The 9,395-nt window shown below is 42.9% G+C and overlaps 1 long non-coding RNA gene across 1 annotated transcript; it reads right to left on the bottom strand.

Moving 5' to 3' along the window:
- Positions 1-553: 553 nt before the first annotated feature.
- Positions 554-9,080, bottom strand: LOC121025388 (uncharacterized). Its single transcript, XR_005788027.1, has 2 exons — positions 8,853-9,080; positions 554-796 (listed from the first exon to the last, which is right to left on the bottom strand). It is a non-coding gene; the product is annotated as an uncharacterized LOC121025388 (long non-coding RNA).
- Positions 9,081-9,395: the final 315 nt, after the last annotated feature.

Genomic DNA, 9,395 nt, shown 5'->3' with positions numbered 1-9,395 from the left:
GAATGTAAGGAAATTAATCAATGTAATGTACACATAAATAGAATGGAGGTGAAAAACCACATGGTCGTCTCAAATGATGCGGAATAACCACTTGACAAGATACCCATTTATAACATTCAATAAAATAGGAACTTCCTCATGTGAAAAGCCCACAGCCAGTATCATACTCAGTAGTGAAAGACCAGAATCTTTCCCACGAGAAACAGAAGGTTGCCTGTTATTGCCACTTCAAGATTTTGCTAGAAGTTTTAGCTATAGCAAAATTAGGCCAGAAAATGAAATAAAAGCCACCCAAATCGGCAAGTCTTTCTGCACATGACATGATTTCCAATATGTGGAGTATCCCAAAGAATACACACGCACACATATGCAGGCACACACACGGGTTGTTAAATGGATTTGGCCAAGTGGCAGAAGACGAATATGCAACAGTGCAGGGCTCGCTTTGGATCCTCTGTCCCCCGCAGCCGTCTCTGTCCCTCCCCCACTCACACAGGCTCTTTCTCTCTCTCTCAAAATAAATAAACTTAAAGATTGCGAAATACACATGGAGTGCAGGTTTATACATTTATTTGTACTTCCATTTCATAATTCAGAGCGGGTGGTGTGATTATGGATCACCGATCCCCCAACAAAGGCAAAGGCAGTGGATACCATTTAGTAGAGGCCAAGGACTTGGAGGAGCAATTCCTGCAGTTAGAGGTGGTGCTGGTAGAGCTGGTGGTGGGGATGCCCCTCTTGCCTGTAGATGCGGTGGAGGTCCTGGGATTCACGAGCAACCTCCAAGTCCATGTTCCTACGATATAAATAAGCCACTCTTCCAATACTTGTCATAGAATATGCAGCCCAGAATGCATAGTAATAGACACTTAAGACTCACATAGATTATAAGACATATAGATTATATACCACTTATTAATTTATCAGCATTCAGTGATATAACACTACGTGCAAAGGACTTGTATAGATATCTGATGAGCATTTTTTTTTTTTATTTTTGAGAGACAGAGCACAAGTGGGGGAGGGGCAGAGAGAGAATGAGACCCAGAATCCAAGCAGGCTCCAGTTTCCAGGCTGTCAGCACAGAGCCCGTCCCAGGGCTCGAACTCCCAAACCGTGAGATCATAATCTGAGCCAAAGTCAGGCGCTAAACTGACTGAGCCACCCCGGGCGCCCCATGGTGATCATTCTAAACTACATAATGACTGCTTCTTTAGAGAGAGAAGGCGAGCAAGTAGGGGAAGGGCAGAGAGGTATAAAATCCCAAGCAGGCTCCGCAGTGTCAGTATAGAGCCTGACGTGGGGCTCTATCACACAATTGAGATCATGACCTGGGCTGAAATCAAGAGTCCAGACAATTAACCAACTGAGCCACCCAGGCACCGCCATAGTGACTACTGCTAATACTCTCATCAAAGGCCTTGTGAAATAGTATTCCAAAATAATGAAAACCTAGATTTCGTGATAAACATATGCAAAGGAGAATTAGTCTATCTGGTATGGGCTGTTAGACTAGTTGGTTCAAATATGGACAATACAAGGTCATGGGTTGATCCCTAAGGGAGCACCAAGAGTCCGTCTTACAACATTGATGACTGAGCTATTTTCTAATACCAATAACTAATGATAAGTAACATCCATTTGCACAGGGACAATGCTTATCAAAATTTTTGCCTTACTTTTGATCCTCATTAGGACCCTGTAACGTAGAGGGGCACCTGGGTGGCTCAGTCAGTTAAGTGTCTGACTCTTGATTTCGGCTCAGGTCATGATCTCAGTTTGTGGGATTGAGCCCTGCATCGGCGTCTGCGCCGACACCGTAGAACCTGCTCCAGTTTTCTCTCTCCCTCTCTCTCTGCTCCTCCCACCCATGCTCCCTCCCTCTCTCTCTCAAAGTAAATAAATAAACCTAAAAACACTTGAACTTAATGTAGATAGGATGAGTACTTTCATCTCATTATTTACAGAAGAGTTACCAAACTCCAAAAGTTTAAGTGACTGATCAAATGTCTTGGATTTAATCAGTTCTAAAGCTTAGACTTCCTAATAATGATTTTAAGTATAATGGGATCTTTCATCATACATAACTTTACATGACCACCTACAGATAGTAGTTTAGATTTAAAGAGGTATACAGAGCTTCTGGAATTACTAAAATTATTGGGGCTTTGCTTTTTCAAAGGAAATACCATGGACCCAATTTTTCAAATCATCAAGAAACACCCCAAAGTAGGCTTCTTTGGAATAGGGACTATTTTAAGCTCAAGGCCATTAAGAACCAGCCAACATAGGAAATGCTTCTAAAACAGCACAAGCTTTCTTTTGTAAAGGAAATTTCCATCGGTAAAAAGTGTCTCTCTCTCCCTCACCAGAAAGAGGAGGGCTATTACGATCTATTTTTTCCCCAGCTTTATTGAGCTATAATTGACATATAACATGGGGGTACATTTAAGGTGTACCACGTGATTTGATATGTGTATATCTTTGGTATATGTATAGCTCATGAAATAATTACAATAAGGTTAGTTAACATATCCATCACCATTACACAGTAACCTTTTGTGTGTGTGGTGTGAACTTTTAAGATCTCTCAGCAACTTTCAGGGGCGCCTGGGTGGCTCAGTCGGTTGAGTGTCTGACTTCAGCTCAGATCATCATCTCACGGTCCGTGGGTTCGAGCCCTGCGTCACGCTCTGTGCTGACATTTAGATTCTGTGTCTCCCTCTCTGCCCCTCCCCCACTTATGCTTATCTGTGTCTCTCAAAAATGGATAAACATTAAAAAATAAATATCTCTCAGCAACTTTCATGTATACAGTACAGTATTGTTAATTATAGTCACCATGCAGTACATTAGATCCCCAGAACTTACTCATTTTATAACTAGAAGTTTGCACCCTTGGACCACCTTTACTCACTTCCCCCACCCCGCCCATCACTAGTCTACTGTTCTTTGAATTAGTTTTTAGATTCCACATAAGTGAGATCATATTGTATTGCTCTTTCCCTGTTTGATTTTATTTCACTTGACACAGTGCCCTCAAATTTCATCCATGTTGTTGTAAATGATCAGATTTTCTTCTTTTCTAGGACAGAATGATATTCCATTGTTTGTGTATCATATTTTCTTTATCCATTCCTCTACCATTGGACACCTAGGTTGTTTCCATGCTTTGGCTATTGTGAATAATGCTCCAATGAAGATGGGTGTGCAAATATCTCTTCAAGATAGTGACTTTATTTCCTTTGGATAAACACGCAGTAGGAGTGCTGAGTCCTGGGTGCCCCATCCAGGAACCCATTCCATTCTTAATTGGATTCATGAACTTACCCATTGAAATATTGGCAAGATGGTCCTTTGGGAAAACAATATTTTTGGAAACCATCTCTAGAAATAGCCCCCCAATGTTATAAAGAATGTCGGATTTGCCCCAAACATAACTCTGGAAGCCCCTTCATAGTTCAAAGGGACATTTTCCCTTACCCTCTGGGCCCTTTTGAGATATGGCAATTGGATTTCATCTAGCTGGTGCCATCGCAAAGGTAGAAGTATGTTTTAGTAACGGTTTGTATGTATTCTCAGTGGATAGAAGCCTTTCCTTGACACAGAGCTACAGTTGAAGCAATAGGAAAAATCCTGTTGGAAAAGATTATTCCCAATTGGGGAAAATACCCTTGGAACTTCATAGTAACTGAGAGACCCATTTCACTGGATAGATAGTATAGGCCATTTGCCACCTTTAGCCAATTATGCACCATTTCTACGGTGCCTATCCATCCTCCATCATGCAGCCTTTTATAGTGAACCAATGGCATTATAAAAACGTAACTAGCGAAACTTTGGGATTTTTCCCACTTGCCATGGCCAAAAGCCTTTCCCTTGGTACTACTGAATTTTTGTGTTTCCCACTGCGAATAGATCTAACTCTCACCCTTTGAAAGAATATTGGAAGACTGATGAGATTAGATCAAGATGCATATGAACCAAACTTTTACTTAAAGGTAAGATGATGACTTCTAAGGGGTTGATATAGCCCCTTCAAAGAAGTGAGAAATTGATAGAACAGTCTTTTCACAGTGCACTCCTAGGAGATAAAAACATCAAACATCATGACCTTCAGCCTGGAGACATGGTTTATCGGAAAGCTCTCCATAAAGATTCCCTCCAGCCTTGCGAGAGGGGATCATACCAGGTACTATTGACCAATCATTGTGCTGCTAAATTAAAAGGCACAGGCTCACGGGTTCATGTTTTTCATTTTAAAGAGGCTTCAACATCTGACTGGACCACCAAACCAACAGGAGACCTCAAACTAACCCTTTCTTGGAAAGTGAAGCAGATGACATCTTCAGAGACTCCTCTCACAAGACTCGGGAGCAGGCCAGTATTATGTTCACAAGATTCATCATACCAGTCCTCATGAGGCTTCTTTCTCTTCCATTTCCACTTTTGATTGGGAAAACAATGCTATAATTCAAGTGTCACAATCCCTTGTTGCTTCTGGAAACCTTTCTGACTGTTGGATTTGTCACCACACTCCTACTAGGGTCTTTTACTGATAATAATACCCCATAATGTTAACCTATATACAGTTTATACCTCCAAATATTTCCATTAGTTACAGCAAAACACATCCCTCCCATCACTTTCAACGTAAGGATGTTCTTGCCTTAAGAAAACCTTCCATGTTGGGGCACCTGGGTGGTTCAGTCGGTTAAGCGTCTGACTTCCACTTAGTTTATGATCTTGTGGGTCATGGGTTCAAGTCCTGCATTGGGCTGTGTGCTGACAGCTCGGAGCCTGCTTCAGATTCTGTTTCCCTCTCTCTGCCCCTCCCCTACTCACTCCCTGTCTCTCTCTATCTCAAAAAATAATAAAAATAGAAAAAAGAAAACCTTCCATGTTTTATGCTGACCACCTACCTCCTGGGTCAATGGGTTAGCAAAAAATGGAAACCCACCCCTTCCCTTTATATGATTTCCTCTTTACAAATTGTGTATCTTCCACCTGTTCTAATAGAAATCTTTTCAACTGTCCCATCTCCATTATGCCAAGACTTTTGGATATTCCTACTTGAATGTACCAGCCCATTCTGCACCAGACCTTCTGATACAATCTTTCAACAACTCAGTGGTGCTCTTTTATGAGAAATCTGTTCATTTAACCAAACCACTATCCCTAGCTAGATGCTATCCCCCCTTCTCCTTTACAAAAATAAGACCTGTGCATTCTGTGCACCTCCAGTTGTTTGGACAGCTGGAGAATTACTGGCCAAGGCTTTTCAGGTCACCTTATTTCCCCCCCTCACAGTTCTCAGATCACAACTGATCTCCTATCACAAGGGACTTCTCCATAATAGAGTATCTGATGAAGATCCTTCTGATTATGAAGATAATAGCTGTGGACGTACCCAGGAATGTGATCCCCTGCAGGCTTTTCTGTCAATTACCAGTGACCATCTCCTTTGAGGTTTCTTTTCCTGGCTGGGGGTTGTAACGCCAAACATGACATCACGTTGTAGAATAGGTCTACAAATTGTATTATTGTTTTTCATTTGTACCCTACTTATTATCTTCAAATTATGTTATGCATTTCCCATTGCTGTTGTATTCAAAATGTCAAAATAATGGTTGCTCAAAGACTTGAAAATATTCATCAGACCTACTCACTGACAATGACAAGTGAAACTTCAGTTGGCATAGCCAAAAGCTCCGTGTGAGGGGCAAAGAGTAGCTAGATTTTATTCATGTAACCATGTTTGGGAATTTCTGTTATTCTAATTTTTTAATGTTTATTTTTGAGAGACAGAGGGAGACACAGAATCCGAAGCAGGCTCTGAGCTGTCAGCACAGAGCCTGACATGGGGCTCCAACTCATGGACAGTGAGATCATGACCTGAGCCGAAGTCAGATGCTCAACCGACTGAGTCACTGAGGCGTCCCTGTTACTCTAATTTCAGTGGGAAATGGTTGGAGGGTTTCAGGTAGGGGCCTGTGTGACTTGAGTGATAGAAAGCACTAGAATGACAGAGCTGTAAAATCGGAAGTGAAATCAAGCACCCGGAGTAGAGGTGCTCTTCAGAGAGAGATCCGAGATGCAAAGGAGGTCAGGAAGATGGCAGAGTAGGAGGATCCTGATCTCCCCTCATCCGGTGGACACACCGAGACGGCAGCTACATGTGTGCAGCTGACTCTCTTTCCCCTCCCGTGCTCGTGTTCTGTCTCCCTCTGTCTCTCAATAATGAATAAACGTTAGAAAATTAAGAAAACTAAGAAATAAACAGCAAAATGAAAAAAAAAAGAGCAAAGGATATAAACAGGCAGTTCACAGTATTCTGAGGGAATAGTTCCTCCCTGCTCCTAATATTTACTTCCTCTAATCAAGCACAAGTAATTCAGCTACAGGTATCTCTGTCCTTTTTGTACGGTTGCAAGCTTCTAGGATGTTTGTTAGATTTGTTTAAATGTGGTTGGGGCACCTGGGTGGGTCAGTCGGTGAAGCGTTCAACTTCGGCTCAGGTCATGATCTCGCAGTTCATGAGTTCAAGCCCCACATCGGGGCTCTGTGCTGACAGCTCAGAGCCTGGACCCTACGTCGGATTCTGTGTACCTCTCTCTCTGTGCCCCTCCCCCACTCATGCTCTGTCTCTCAGAAATAAACCTCCAAAAAAAAAAAAAGGAATCTTCCCATTTGCAGCGACATTGATGGACCTAGAGCGTGTTATGCTAAGTGGGAGAAGCCAAAGAGAGAAAGACAAATACCATATGATTTTAGTCATATGTGGAATTTAAGAAACATAAATGAACCAAGAAGAACAAGAAAACCAGACTCTTCAGTACAGAGAACAAACTGGTGGTTGCCGGAAGGGAGTGGGAGAAACATAAAGGGGATTAAGAGGGATAAACTTCTAATGGCGCCTGCGTGGCTCAGTCAGTTAAACGTCCCAGTTTGGCTGAGGTCATGATCTCATGGTTCGCCAGTTTGAGCCCCTTGTCAGGCTCTCTTGCTGTCAGTGCAGAGCCCTCTTCAGATCCTATGTCCCCCTGTCTCTGCCATTCCCCTACTTGCGCTCTCAAAAATAAACATTAGGGGCACTTGGGCGGCTCAGTTGTTGAGCGTCCGACTTCGGCTCAGGTCATGATCTCACAGTTCGTGGGTTTGAGACCCATGTCGGGCTCTGTGCTGACAGCCCAGAGCCTGGAGCCTGCTTCAAATTCTGTGTCTCTCTGTGCACCGAGAGACACACCCCCACTCTCACCCCCACTCTCATCCTCTCAAAAATAAACATTAAAAAAATTTTTTTTTAATTTTTTTTGAAGAGGGATAAACTTACAGTTACAAAGTAATTAAGTCATGGAGATGAAAATACAGCATAGGAAATGTAGTCACTAAGAGTCTAACATTTGTTGACAGGAATTATTATACTATGTACCTGACGTAAACACTATTTTGATTATTCTTCAATAAAAAGCTTTGAAAAGAGAGGTCTAGACTTTTCCTTGTACTTAGGTATCTGCTAATTTGTGCACATGTCCGCTTTTAAAATTTATTTTTCATACTATTAATCGGCATCTCCGAAGGGTCCTCGATCATACGTTTTTAAGACCTTTTCATTTAATTGACCCACATATTAGCTGAAGATCAAAACCCGGAGAAGTAAAGAGATTTGTTCAAAATCAGAGACGGCAGGCTGATGGGATCACAGGGGTTGTTCGGTGCTGCCTGTCCTCTCTCCCCACTCCCACTGCTGACTCACAGAACTTCGGAGCTGACACGGGGCACAGAAAGCCAACGTCTGCTGAACCCTGACCCACTCACCCATGTCAGCAGGAGAGAGCGCGCCAAGGGCATGGCCCAGAAGAGGTCATAAGCCACGACAACCATCAGAAAACGGTCTCTTAGGGCTCCATCATCAAACGTGTCTAACGTTCTAAACCACCTGCATGTGTATTACTATTAAACTCACAAAAGGATACATCGTGATAATAAGCTAGTCATCTTTCACTATTACTCGGAGCCTGCCCTGTGCTACGGACCAAAAGAACAGCACAGAATTGGCATCCGACAGGTAGAGTTTTCTTCTTCTAAAGAAATGACAAGTGAGTTTATGGTCGATCCTCCCCAACAGAGACTCTGATTAGGTATAAATAAAACTGCTGACTAGAAGGCCCCAGAGCAGACTACATCTCACAAGGGAAGTTCCAATGGCATCCTCCAGATCGGGTACAGGACAGGACAGGAGGGTCCTCCTTTCCTTCTCACTCTAGGGAGACAAACAGGATCGCCTGACATCTTTGCTGGTGCTAGAGGTAATAAATATATCAGGCTACCCTGACAGCTTGAAAAGGTCTCAAGTTACTGAAGTTAACTGCCTTTCTTTGCTCAACCTCGGGCACTAAGCACATAGCTATAATACTCATTGAAACCTAACGTACACAGGATTTCTACAAAACCTCTGTGGCACCGGTATAAGCCGGATTAAAACATTTCAGAAAGTCATGCTTGCAAAACATCAAGGAGATAAAACACAAGGCACAACTTCTACTCCATCCCTACCACATGCACAACATCAACGCTAGTCAAATAATGGCCTTTGCTGGGCTTTGAGTTTGGAACTCACCAGGTACGTTACTATTTCCAGTTCCCCAGGCAGAACCCTCATAATCACCATCATTATCGCATCATGATCGCATCATGATCGCATCATCATTAGAGCGACTGAGCATGCGTGGACACGGTGCCAACCAGATGTTACCAGAGGAAGTTCAGTGAGAGGCCTACTTTGAAAAAGGAGCCTGTGTACAGAGGGGCTAACACAGAATCAAAGTGCAACTCAGAGTTCACTCACACACCTATCAGGAGTGTGAAATCCGTGTCCGTCCTTCGCCTATGCCTGAACTCTGGGTCCACACCACTGCTCGTGCAGCACACACTGAAGATCATGCTCTCTCACTTTTCTTATAAACCCAGGACCCAAAAAGGAAAGAAAGTATTTTTGATTACCCTGGTCACAGACCCAAATCAATTTCTGTAAAGATTCTACATGAAAGAGAAAAATGTATCAATCTTTTACTTCCTCTGTAAGAGAAACTCTTCCAGCCACCACACACCCTTAGGAGAAATCAGCCTAAACCTAAAGCTGGTCTGGGTCTTATATGCTATAAATCCATTGTGATGTCACCAACTGTGACCATTTAGTGACTTCAGTTTGTAACTTGCTGGGATTCAGGCTTGTGGCCAAAGATACCCATCTGCCTTTTTGCTGATGTCCCTGAGCTACTGCCCCTGAGGTTAATGAAATAACCTGTCAGCCCTGCATCCACGGATATGGAAATTTTTTCCCACTTGTAACTTAATGATTCTAATGAGAGATGAGCGTCCGTCCCATCACTGGG

This window comes from Herpailurus yagouaroundi, unplaced genomic scaffold (genome assembly GCF_014898765.1).
Source record: "Herpailurus yagouaroundi ecotype Mexico unplaced genomic scaffold, PumYag 67641, whole genome shotgun sequence".
Taxonomy (NCBI): Eukaryota; Metazoa; Chordata; class Mammalia; order Carnivora; family Felidae; genus Herpailurus; species Herpailurus yagouaroundi.
The sequence above is the reverse complement of the archived record's forward strand: the minus strand, read 5'-3'. Positions and strand labels throughout refer to the sequence as shown.